Raw genomic sequence first — 13032 nt, 5'->3', positions numbered from 1 at the left:
CGAAGGATGCGTGTGTCGAAGGCAGCAAGCGTGTCAACTGACTTGTCAGGCTTGCTTGTCTTGGATGTGCGACCCCTTGGGGCCTTCTCTGCAGCGGCTTCATCGCCTAGAGACTCATCAGTCTCCCTTGCATGGGCAAGGCCATGCCTAATCTCGTCGGTGAGTTCCTTGTTGTGCTTCATTGCGCCACCACTAGTGTTGCTATGCAAGGGTCATGATCGTTGAGGAGCAACCTGCTCTGATACCAACTGTCACGGGGTTAATCAACGAGGCCCTGTGCGGTGCTCGATGGGGTCAAGAAAGCCTACGAAAGCAAGCAACAACACACAAAAGGCAACAAGAATGCACACAGATTAGACAAAAGGTAACTTGTATTGCATTAATCAGTGGTAAGCACAAGCATACAGTACAATGTCAAGGGGATCTCGTGCTTAACCTTTACACGCTTATGAACTCACTCAACTACCTACCTCCCCTCAAAGAATACGTTAAGCTTTTGGGGAAGTGACATTAAGAAACATCAAAAGAACGAAAATTCATACTATGTATTTACAATAAAGCCATTGGCGGACCCCCTTATAAAATACATGCGTAGCCCACCCATGACACACATGCTGACACCTTGAAAGCACGCGGTTAACACTCTGATGGCTCATGGTAGATGCTTGATGGCACGGCAAAGGAGTCACTCATGACAATGGGCCATGGGAAGGCAGATCTGCTGTAAACCCAATGAATGACCGCCATGTGTTCTTTGCATAGGTCCTGGTCTTTCCATGTGTGTAATACTTAACAGAACCCCCTGTAATTTCAGATTTCTGAGGTGTAGTGAGTCTATTTATCCCAAAAATTTTTGCTCAATCCTGTAAGTATGTACTTTCACTTTTTCACCGTGGACGACTCAACCATGCCTCCTGTTTTTTGTTGAAAATTTTTGAATGTTAAGTGTGGTGGTTGAACATCCACCGTGAAAAAGTGGAAGTATGTACTTATAGGATGGAGCGAAATAAAGCTCAATAATTTTCTTATTTGTTTTTGGCTCTTCCTCTTTCTGATCGTCTTTCTTCCCAAAACTCTAACCCACTTGTTTTCTTTCCATACCCGAAGCCATGACCTCATGTCCAACTTGCGTCTCTACTTAATCTGTTTAGTTAGATAGATAGATAGATAGATACATTAATCATGCCCAGTAACCAGTTGCTCAAGTAAATGCCTCCTAGGGATGGAGTAATGTGAAAGGGATTCAATCCAAGAAATTCAAGTCTTGTGAACAACAACAATTTCCATTACAAAGTCTTTCTTAGAGTATATATGCTTCAACTTCTACCCAAGTCACGTAGCTTTAAAAGTCTTTAACACAGTCATATAATAATTCATTGTTCTTAATGGATTATCCTTTCTACCAAAAAAAAAAAAAAAACACACACACACAATAATAATTTGCCATCTTCCAAAACAGGGGAAAATTGGATTGAAATAATCAAACTGTTTAACTTATATTGTTGAAATCTACTAGTATCCAAAATGGAATGAAGACTTATCCAATGACAAATGTCTATTTTAGTGCTTGGAGTATGTTGATCATTCTATGAAGTGTTCAGGTTACTTTGAACATTTGTATAGCAGAAAACCAGGTAGATTAGGGTTTAGGGAAAGAAGAGAGGATGAGGAAAAGATGAAGAGTGAAAATAGGAAAGAAAGAAAACCTCCAATTTTTTGGTTCATGAATTATGGGCTATATAATAGGGGTGATCATTTCAGCCCACACAAGCCCGGCCCGTAAGTTATGGGCTTGGGCCTGGGTTTTGTGTTCAGGCCCGGCCCGGGCCTAGGCTCACAAATTTTAGGGCCGGGCTTGAGCTTAATACTTCAAGCCCGGCCCGGCCAGCATATATTTAAATTTATATATTTTGTGTATAATGTATACATATGTATACAAGTTATTTTACATTATATTATATATTTTATATATAAATATTATAACATGACATGTATAATTTATATTATATGTAATATTTTATATTATATAATGTATAAAATAAGTTTATATGCATGTTATGTCATTTAATATAAAATATTATAGATATGTAATGTTATATATATATATATATATATATATATATAAAGACATTGGCCCAGAAATGTTTCAGGCCCGAAACCCCGGGTGGGCCGGGCTGGGCCCAGGCCTAAGCTATAACCCTTATCATAAGTGCAAAACCTATCTCAGGCCCGGCCCATGATCACCCCTACTATATAAATGAAAAAATAAATAAAATATTGATATTAAAGTAACAGTGGTTTGTGTGTTAAGGCATACATGGAAACACCACCACCTATGAAAGGAATAGGTGGTGTTCATTCATTGGGTCTACATCAGATCCAGCTTCCCATCTGGCTCGGTTCTCATTCACTAAAATGCAGCATTTTGAGATCAAGGACGATAGAACTGCAAGAGCCAAATCAAGAATATCTACCATCACTGTCTACACTTACTCCATCTGGCTGGGGGAGGCAAGATCTCTGGTTATAAATAAAATAGTGGGCAAGGAAGCCTTTTCTTTCAGCGGCATGAGTTGCTGTTTTATCAATGAAACCTTATTGATCGATCGTAGGTCTTTTTACTCGCTGTCTATGCCTACAACAACTTCACAACATTACATCTTTAAGTTGTGTTTGGTATCATTGCTGCTATTAGAAATATTTGGGGTTTATCAATATAAATATTTGATAAAAATAGGTCACGGTTTACGTAAAAAAAATCATTTTTTTGTATTAAACTTAGATACCATTGCCACTTCTTCATGAAATGCAACACTAATCCATTGCATATATTTTTTAAACGGAAGTTATCATGATATAACAAGACAATTTCTCAAAAATTTATATTGAAAAGCCCCAAACTTTTCTAGTAAAGACAGCAATGATACAAAATACAATCCCCCATCCTTGACCCCATCGGATTGGGGAAGTCGGGTTCCTGTCGTGGATGGGAAAATTGCCATCCCTAGATATCCTCACTGGATAAAAAACCTATAATTTCATATTGGAAGAGTTTGATTTGTTTTGGAGAGGAGAAATCCAACCCAATGACCAAAATACACTACATGATACAAGTGCTCTTAAGGGGAGGGAGGGTCCGGAAGATAAAACACAATTGAGCATTAATCAATTCATCGTCTGATTTGCCTTCCGTAGGACATAAAAAACTTTGATCAACCTCCAGGAAGGAAAAGAAGCCAAGTTGGTTTCAATGTTTCGTTGTCAATCTAGTTATTCTTCCATCTTAATACAGCATGTATACATTGAAAGACTGAAAATAATGGATGTAAGTAGTAGCCTTCAACATTAATATTATCACTGTTATTGTTCGTCATCCAGTGTCATCCAGTGAAGAACTGCAATAAATATGAAGAAGAAATAATACTTATTAATGGGGGATAGGAGCACCACCACCACTACGATACAGAACAGGTGTAGGATCTGCAACGCCATAGTCATCTTCCCCTAAAGATTCACCATGAAACTGATCTGCTCCTCGCAAGCTTGGGAGGACGGATGGCCATTCTTCTCCTTGATGATTCAGCCCATATCCTAGGTCGAATGACAGACTAGGGGATGGAAAAGGTGGCAGTTGTGATGATGATGATATATTGATCATGGATGTCGTCACTACGATCATCAGGCACATGTGCACCACCTTCCTCACAGTCAACATCGATCGATATTTCTTGGACTTAACTACTTCATAGCTAATCTTCTTTGGTTGAGCCAATTCTTTACTTGTTGAATGAATTCAAAGTCATCTTAATTAAGAACTAATACATGATAATTGAGCTTGAATGAGGGTTTAGCTTAAAGGGAAGAAATGGTTTAATGAAATTGTTCCTCCTCTTCTGGGTCATCACACTCTGAGAATGACTGGGGTCATGGTTCTTGCATGTCTTGGAATGGACATAACCAACTCTTGTCAATGAATTATATAAAACTTCGTTGCTACAAAGGAAAGCTGACAATTTGTTGGTAATCCTTTATTAACTTTTATTCATTATATTTTATTATTTGTTTGGGCAAGTAGATAGCATTCCAACAAAAAGTGGTTTTCCATTTCCTAAACCCTTAAACCCTTAAGCTGTAAGCAAGCCTGATACGTTGGCAAATTGATACATATTTTTATTGATTTTTTTTTTTTTTTTTTTTTTTGCAATCGGTTCAGGGGGGGGTCAGTTTAGGTCTCCTCTACCCCTTAAACCGGTCAAACCTCTGATACACCCACTGTAGAGGCGTATCAGAGGGGTCCCAGAATGATATGTATCGGTCGATATAGGCTGATACATGTCGATACTTTGAACCTTGGCTATAAGTAGGGGGCAAAAAAACCGAACTAACCAAAAAATCAATTAACCGAACCAATCGGTTCGGTTTTAATTTGATATTCTTAAAATACCGAAAACTTCAATTTGGTTTTGGTTAACCTTGTACAAAAATCGGTGGTTAACCGAACTGACCAATGTATATATAATGTATGTAGGGTATTATATATTATATTTATATTTTTAAAATTGAATAACCTTACTGTTGCGTGTCTGTCACTCTGTCCGCCTTACCTCTCCATGTCCAAGAAAAAGTAAAAGCTTAACCTTAGTACCTTACCTCTCCATGTAAATTTGTTATTTTTAAAATCCAAATATCCAATAAACAAACACCTGTGCGTCTGTCTCCATTTGGCGCCTTTTAACTTTTTCCTCTTTTCAAGTTTTCCCTCTTGTAAATCTAAGCCGTAATAGGTAGTAGGCTTTCTCTCTCTTAGTATCTCTTGTGATTCTTCACCTTTTCCTCCTTGACTCTCTCCGCCTTCCTAGTTTTCCTCTGGCGTGTCCTCCGACCGATGGCCTCTCAAGTCTCACATATTAGCCAATTCTCCTCTTGCTTCGATGCTTACCTATGCCCCTTTCTCTCTTTGTCGCCTATCATCTCAGTCTCCGTCACACCAACCATCAAGACACTAGTCACCGCCTCAACTCCGGTTTTTTTTGCTCACCCCTACAACAACCAACCAAGACACCAGTCACCGCTTCAACTCAGCCAGGACCGCCACCTCCCGGGCTCTGTCGCTGTTTCTCTCATCTCTTATCTCCGTGGCTCCGCCGCCTCTCAGGCTAGGTAATTTTTCCCTTTTTTTTCTTAATTTTGAGTGTAAAAAAAAAATTGAAAAACCGAATCACGATTAACTGGTCCACCGGTTAACCGGTTATTTCAATTCAATTTCAATTTAGATTTTTAAAAAATTGATCAAGTCAGTTCGGTTCAAAAAAACCCCACAATTCGGTTAACCAAACTGTGAGCACCCCTAGCAGTAAGTTTAAGGGGGAAATGTATATATGATTTGGCTCATAACACAGTGAAGGATAATTGGTGGGTGGGTTTTAAAAAACTCTAGCCTTTTGAATGTTGTTTCCTAATCAACACCCTGAATTGCAAAGCAGGAACAGGTATAATATTAAGCTCAAACCCTGAGTGTTAGCTTGGTACACATAGGTTTACCAAGAAAAAAGGTTTGAATCCAGGTAATTAACACTGAATTCCTTTCCTTAGGCCCTGATTGGTAAGGATTAAAATATCGATACGCCCAATACCCTCAGGTGGATATCGGTGCGTGCTGATGATATGATTGGTACCTTTTTAATTTTATAGATTTGAGAGGATCCTCACCCAGTATTTTTTAAAGTTTTAAATATTTTAAGAAACCTTATATTAGTGTATTCTTGCATATCTTGATGCATCGGTTAAGAAGTGGTAGAAATTAAAGCTTTAAGTTGTTGGTAGAAAAACTTCAACCCTCAAATTTGATTTAGTACTTAAATTTTAAAATGTGCCACTGCAATACCTAAATTCTTGAAATCTGTTAGTTTAGTCCAAAATTATTAATCGATGTTATGTTTAAATCCCTTTTCATTGCAATTGGGCACTACTGTTTACTTTATGCCCTAACTTTTCTCTCAAAGAATCAGTGTTTTTCGTTAGAGAAGTTACATGAAAAAGCGTTGGAGAAGACAATGCCGTTGCTGAAGAAGAAGGATTTGGACCACCGTTCTTGCCAGAGAAGACAAGTAATTCTTGTCGTTGATAGGGAAGACACTCAAGATAAAATGATCTCAAAAATATTAAAAAGGGTAGTTTTTATATTTTTAAAAAATTTAAGTTAAGCATGTCGTTACATGATACAAATAACTGAAATTGTTAATGATAAATACTAAATTGACAGTTTTTGGTAATTCAACTATTACAGTGGCATGTTTTGAAGTTTAGGTATTAAGTGAGACTAACCCCAAAGTATAAGGTATTAATCTGCAATTTACTCTTTTATCTCGACCCAATTCTAGTAGCTATCGGCTTTCTCTCAACCAATATGATGAATCCAAAGTCCAAACTGCTATGACCATGATCAAGTGGAGTTAATCCATAGTTCCTTAATTGTAACCCAATAGATCCAAATTAAAATTAGCAGTGCAACATTCAACAAACTTTTCTAAAAATAGAGACCGACAAAGTGGGGATCCCAGCCCAGCTTCCCCAGGAGGGGATTTGATGTTCATTCAACACTTTGACAAAGAAACTCTTCATTTGTAATCCTTACCACAATATATATCTTCTATTCTTTCTATCTTGGGGTCTCAGTAAAACCTGGTTTGATGTAGGGATGTCAATTGGACTGGATTTGGCCAATCCGATCCAGTCCAATGTGAGTCCATTACAAATCGACGTGGTCCAATCCAGTCCAATGAATATTTTGGACCATTTTGGATCGGTCCAAAGACTGTCCAATCTGTTCAAATTCCTATTAATTTAGATTGGTTTCAACTCAAACCTGGTCCATTTACACCTATGTTATTATCTTCTATCAATGGATCAGATAGGCTCGATCCAATATAAATTCATTATGGATGGACCAGGTCCAATCCAATGTCATATTGGTCCATTCAGTCCATCCAAATTCAATATGTCTTGTTGGCCTGTTCAATCTATCCAAATTGATTTTGATTTGGATGGAGTCCAACCCAAAACTGGTCCATTGATACCCCTAATTTGATGTTCATGAGTCTTTCTTTAACATAGTTTGCATTTGTATCAGATAGGCTCGATCCAATATAAATTCATTATGGATGGACCAGGTCCAATCCAATATGTCATATTGGTCCATTCAGTCCATCCAAATTCAATATGTCTTGTTGGCCTGTTCAATCTATCCAAATTGATTTTGATTTGGATGGAGTCCAATCCAAAACTGGTCCATTGATACCCCTAATTTGATGTTCATGAGTCTTTCTTTAACATAGTTTGCATTTGTCTCTTTGCTTTCAGCCTCACCAGTTCTGATAGTATTCTGTGTTATTACTAGTATCACAACGACATACCTCCTCGACCTCAGATCAGAACTTCTACATGCTAGCATCACACAAGTGTCTGGTATACATGGTTCAAGTTGAAGGTCCCATTTATTTTTCCAGAAGTCGTTTATTTGGGTAAATATGCTTACCCATATAACATATTTATACGGTAAATAAGATAATGACTATTTTAGCCATAAAAAACCATTATTAAAAGGTGCAATTTTGTTCCATCAAGTGTTGACAACTTTCCCCCAGGTAAAAGAGTTACCCACCTAGTAGATGTGTATACCTAGGAGAAATGAAATTTTCATGAACCCCACATAAATCTGAAAAAGGAATATAGATCTCTTGTTCAATAGGAACCACAATCCCATTAACCAACTTTCCCTCTTCTCAAAATCCGAAAAAAGAAAAGGCCTGAAATCAACCTAATAACCAGCAAAAAGGGAAAAATGCTTAATGCAATGTCAATATGTCATTGGATTGGGTGAAAATGGCCTTGTTTTGGTGTCAATGAACCTGTATGGCTAGGTACATATTGGTTTGTGTAAGTAGGTCGATACTCGTTAAGCTACGTTTGATTGTAGTGCAATTTTATTTGCACTAGTACAAATGCATGGGAGTGCAAATGAAAAAATGCAAATTCTTATTTAATTTGGTTTTGGGTTTTACTTTATTCAGCTTCATATCTTAGGCTGTGTTTGGTTGCAATGCAAATAAATTTGCACTAATGTGTTGTGGCAGTGCAAATGATTCAAGTGTAAATTCTGACCTATTTTTGTTTCAAAATTTAGCTTATTATGTTTAATTGCATTACAAATGAAGTAAATTAAGACATGAAGCAGAACAAAGTAAAACCCAAAACAAAATTGAATGAGAATTTGCATTTTTTTCATTTGCACTCCCATGTATTTGTACTAGTGGAAATAAAATTGCACAGCAACCAAAGACAGCCTTAATTTACTTCATTTGTACTACAATCAAACAATATAAGATAAAATTTGAAACAAAAATAGATCAAAATTTACACTCAAATCATTTGCATTGCCATGGTTTATTTTTTTTTTTGCATTGCAACCAAACACAGCCTTAATACCATGCAAGAAATATGATCTAGTGAGAAAACTCCTACAGCTCTTTATGAGAAAAATAACATTTGAAGTTGAATTTTTTTAATATATATCTAAGTCGATTTGGTCATTAGATCTTCAACTAACAAGGAAAACTTGTGTTTTCTTTGCTGTTTTTTATTCATTCCTTCAAGTTTCAGTAGATTTATATGGTTGGATGCCTGAAATACATAGATATATTTTACAAATATATTGAGCCCTTATTGAAACTGTGATGTTTTGCTCATATAAATAAATCTATGGGTTTTCTCAAAATTTTGAGGAAAAAATAAAACAAAAGTTGCAAAAGAATTCTAATATTTGGCATGATCTTAATGGTAAGGAAGAACCATATGAATCTATGGATCATCTATTATCTATGGATCCATCAACAATTTATATAAAAATAAATAAAACAAAACAATTTTTTGGTAATTTTAAAAAATAAAGAGACAGAATAATAATTATTTTAATATTTAGATTTTATGGATCTTTCCCCAATCATATGGATCTAATATATTTTCAGAATAATAATTTATTTTTTGTAATAACTATTTAGTATTTTAATTTAAAATAAAATAACATATTGATGGTTAGTAATATTATAAGGCAATATAGCCATTGGTTAACATATTAAGACTAAGTAGAGTTAAACTTGGATTTCAATTGAACAATCTAGGGGGTTCGACAACATGGTTGGTTTTGTTTTTTGAAAACAAAAACAACTGCCCTGGCAGCAAACACAACATACGATAGTTTAGGGCCTATTTGGAAAGGTTTCTGCATTGATTGAGATATTTCAGAGAAACTACCTAACTTCATGAGAAAATTTATTTTGACTCATTAAACCTATTTTTGGCTTTCTAGATCTTCATCAAACATGGCACAGTGGATTTTTGAGAGGACTGAAGTGTAGTGGATGCTGGCTGTCCATGTGTAGAGCCCATACAGACGATGGGAGCCAATGATGGGCCCCACACAATTCATAAAATACATGACTTGAGTGCCCCATTATCAATTTATCATTGATTCCACAGCCTGCTAGACAGTCATTGGGTTCAACTAATCAGAATTACACACAGATAGCCTATAAACTATGGGTCCGTTTGATTCATTTGGTTGATCAGAATCGGATTCCCATTCCCATTCCCATTCTAGACCGAATGGTTATTTTCCCTAGAAATGTTCCACCTCTCTATTTCTTTTCTTGACAAAAAAAGAAAAACCATTTCAACCCAAGCCCTACTTGACCCCAAACCTCATTGTCTCACAGGCCTTCCTGCATCCAAGTTCGCCATTGAAGACAACCATCTCTGGAGAGGTAGGACCAGTCGGCAGTCGAGAGCCGGTCATCCTTCCTATATCTCCTCTCTTCTTTCGCTCCTTCTCTCTCCCTCTTCCTCCTCCCCTCTGTTGCCACCACTGCTACTAATACTTCTGGCGGTCAGTATTAGCAAATTCTATTCTTCCTCCCCCTCATTTCTTCTTCCTCCACCTCTTCTTCCAAATCTTTGTCTAGCCAAACAAAGCTTGGAATCCAACCCCTTCTTCTTCTTCTTCTTCCTCTTCTAAATCTATATCGTTGCCACTTTGACCTGTGCATGGGCCAGTCCGGGCCAAATTCGGGCCAGACTTTTGTGTTTGTATTAACAGAATATACTTAGGCCTGAGCCCAGCCTGACCATCAGGCCTAGGTCTTGACTCTTGAACCCGAGGTTTGCCCTTTTATAAAACCCGAAACTTGGGCTCGAGCCCGAGCTTGAGCCTGCTAGCTTGAAATCCTATCCAAGCCCAATATAAATCGGGCCAAGCCAGGCCAGCCCATCAGGCTACCTGGCCCAATTATTGTCTAAACCAAACATGTATCAAGAATAGGTGATTCTGATTCTGATTCTTGTAGATTTCAATTCCAATTCTGATCTTGACCATGAACTAGACAGACCGACCCTATGTTTTGTGAAAAATCTTGAGAGCCAAATTGGCTGTCAATCAGCCAGTTGAAGGGCTGTTCACTTCAGCCTCTTTGAATACCTTATGCAAAACGCCTTGTCAAGATTGTTCGAATTCTGGTTTCTTTGGACAATTAAGCTATTTGTTAAGAAATAAAGCTTATTTTATTTCTGCAACTGAACCAGAACAGCTGAACCAAAGCTTGTCTTCAACTCAGCCCGGGCGAAAGGATCACATCTGTTGGGACCGTCCATGGAGCAGTTCTTCCTTGCGATCCCCAAATAAATAAGGGCAAACCAACAATGAAATTTTGAAAAGAAAAAAAATTCTCTGCTAGAAGATCATGCAATGTTTTAAATTTTAACAAATTGAAGCAGATGTGAACTCTCGGTCTCAAATGGAGGGATCAGGCATGCCAATCACCTCAACAGCTCAACTACAAGGTCGTTGGTTGTTTTGTTTAATAAGAAGTAAAATATATGCTTCACGGTTTCACAAACTTTTCAAAATATTCAGTTCAGTTAAAGCCCTAAAGATAGTGCAAATATTACAATGGCTGAATAGCCCTTGTTTTTCAAAAATAATTTATGAAACCCAGTTGGTATTTGGTAAGAAACCTAAAGATCAGTAACAAAAGGGAACAGATATGTTCAAAATACCATAGACATTGGTGAAGACCCCTTTTATCAATAACAATTGTTTCCAATAAATAGCTAACAAGGAAAAAGAAAACCAAAGTTTGCACCAACTAGCTCAATTGCCATGCATAACAACCTACCTCCTCCTTTAAAAACTCTCATTGTCCCACTTATTATTCTGTTTCCCCTTGTATGGTTCTCATCCTGCTTTCCTTGACAATTATTCATAACCTGGAAGTGTCTCTTCAGATGGTACACAAGAAAGAAGAAACAATTTCATGTTTCTACAAGTTTCAGCAAGCATTCAATTTGACCCCACCGAGGTATCAAATACAGCCTTGTAAGAACCATTTGCTCAACACATTTTGCAACATCACTACAAGCTTTTATCGAGAAACCATTATCTGTATTATTTAAGCTCCTAGCTATTAGAAAATTTTACAAAGAAAATAGACATCTATCTAGTTACAGGCAGAGGCTCCTACTTTACACTGTTCAATATCATAAAACTCCAAAATACAAAAACAATGTACAGAAATACCAGAAATACCATGTACATAGCATTAGCCCAAGTAAATGCAGAAAGAGAGAGATCCAAACTATGGGAGAAAGGGTAAGGCTTAGGCTCCATTTACCCTGCATCCACAATTTAAACATAGTGTAGAACCAAATGGGGAGTTTTGAAATTCAAGCAAAGATAACTTGCCAAAATTGAGCAAGTTGGATGAACCTAACAATGGATGTACATTCTCTTGAATGACTCAAGTATGAGAATTTATTTAGAGAGGAAATGGAATTTTAAGCTGTGTGATGCGGGGGGTGAAAGATCTAAGATGCTGAGTTGTAGATGAACTACTTAAGCTTCAAACCAAAAGCTATCAAGGCCATTACTCAACTTATGACCGGAATTTGAGAGGTTGGAGTAGTGCCAAGTATGAAAAAATATCAAATTACCTGCACAATCAAGATTTCATCATCCAAACATCAATTGAGAGCTCTACAAAATCTTTACAAACATCTGATAGGTTTATGATAGGATTCTTATTTTTTTATTGCTTTTAATTTTTAAATTCCGAATTTGTTATTTACTATCTATTTTGATTGGATTTAGTTCTTTCTTTTATCAGAAATTCATGCCAATATGTAATGGGATCAAATGGAATCTCACTGGATGGGCTATATAAAATAGAATAGTTCATATTACACCAAAGACCATCCTACTGAATTGGTGGAAGAGCCTAGCCACCTTTGGATTTTCATATGTGATATATCTATGAGGTATTCATTTCCTCTCTGAGATTCCAACCTACTTTATTTTGATGGTAAGACAACTTCAATGTAAATGGTCGAGAACTCAGAACAGGGTCACTTGGTGTTTCCACGGCTAGAAGGGTGGAGACTGTTAAAATGGGTTGCCAGGAAGTTGTTTGTTTGGCTTGATTTAAGAACAGGGTCACTTGTTGTTTGTTTGCCAGGTGACTGTTAAATGGGTTGTTGTTTGTTTGTTTGCCACTTGGTGTTTCAGCAAGTTTGAAGGTTTCAGAGAGTGTTTTCTATTCAAGCTGTGAATGAACCATTGTGATATTGAGAGAATATAACTATCTGAATAATTACGGGATGATTGAAATTTAGAGGTGTACTTTTCTCAAGTTCAGTTACTCTGTTTTTAATGCTTATCCTCATTACATAGGTTTGCGTGGTCATAGAACCCCTATCAACTCAGGACAGCGAAATTGGACAAACAAATTCCTGATCCTTTTTTTTTTCTAGTTTCATTATTAATCATCAAAAGTTATATGTAAAGCTTGAAAAGTATTCATAATTCAAACAGCATATAATCACTGCCATAGGAGAGTAACTTCAAATGATCTATAACTTTAATATGTTGAAGGTCTAAAGGTAACAACCCTGCAACATGAGGGGCCTTCCAGACTAGGCACAGCAGGT

The sequence above is a fragment of the Nelumbo lutea genome, chromosome 6, assembly GCF_056320005.1.
Source record: "Nelumbo lutea isolate HS-2025 chromosome 6, American lotus-T2T, whole genome shotgun sequence".
In the NCBI taxonomy this organism is placed as follows: domain Eukaryota; kingdom Viridiplantae; phylum Streptophyta; class Magnoliopsida; order Proteales; family Nelumbonaceae; genus Nelumbo; species Nelumbo lutea.
This window is presented reverse-complemented; position numbering follows the sequence as displayed.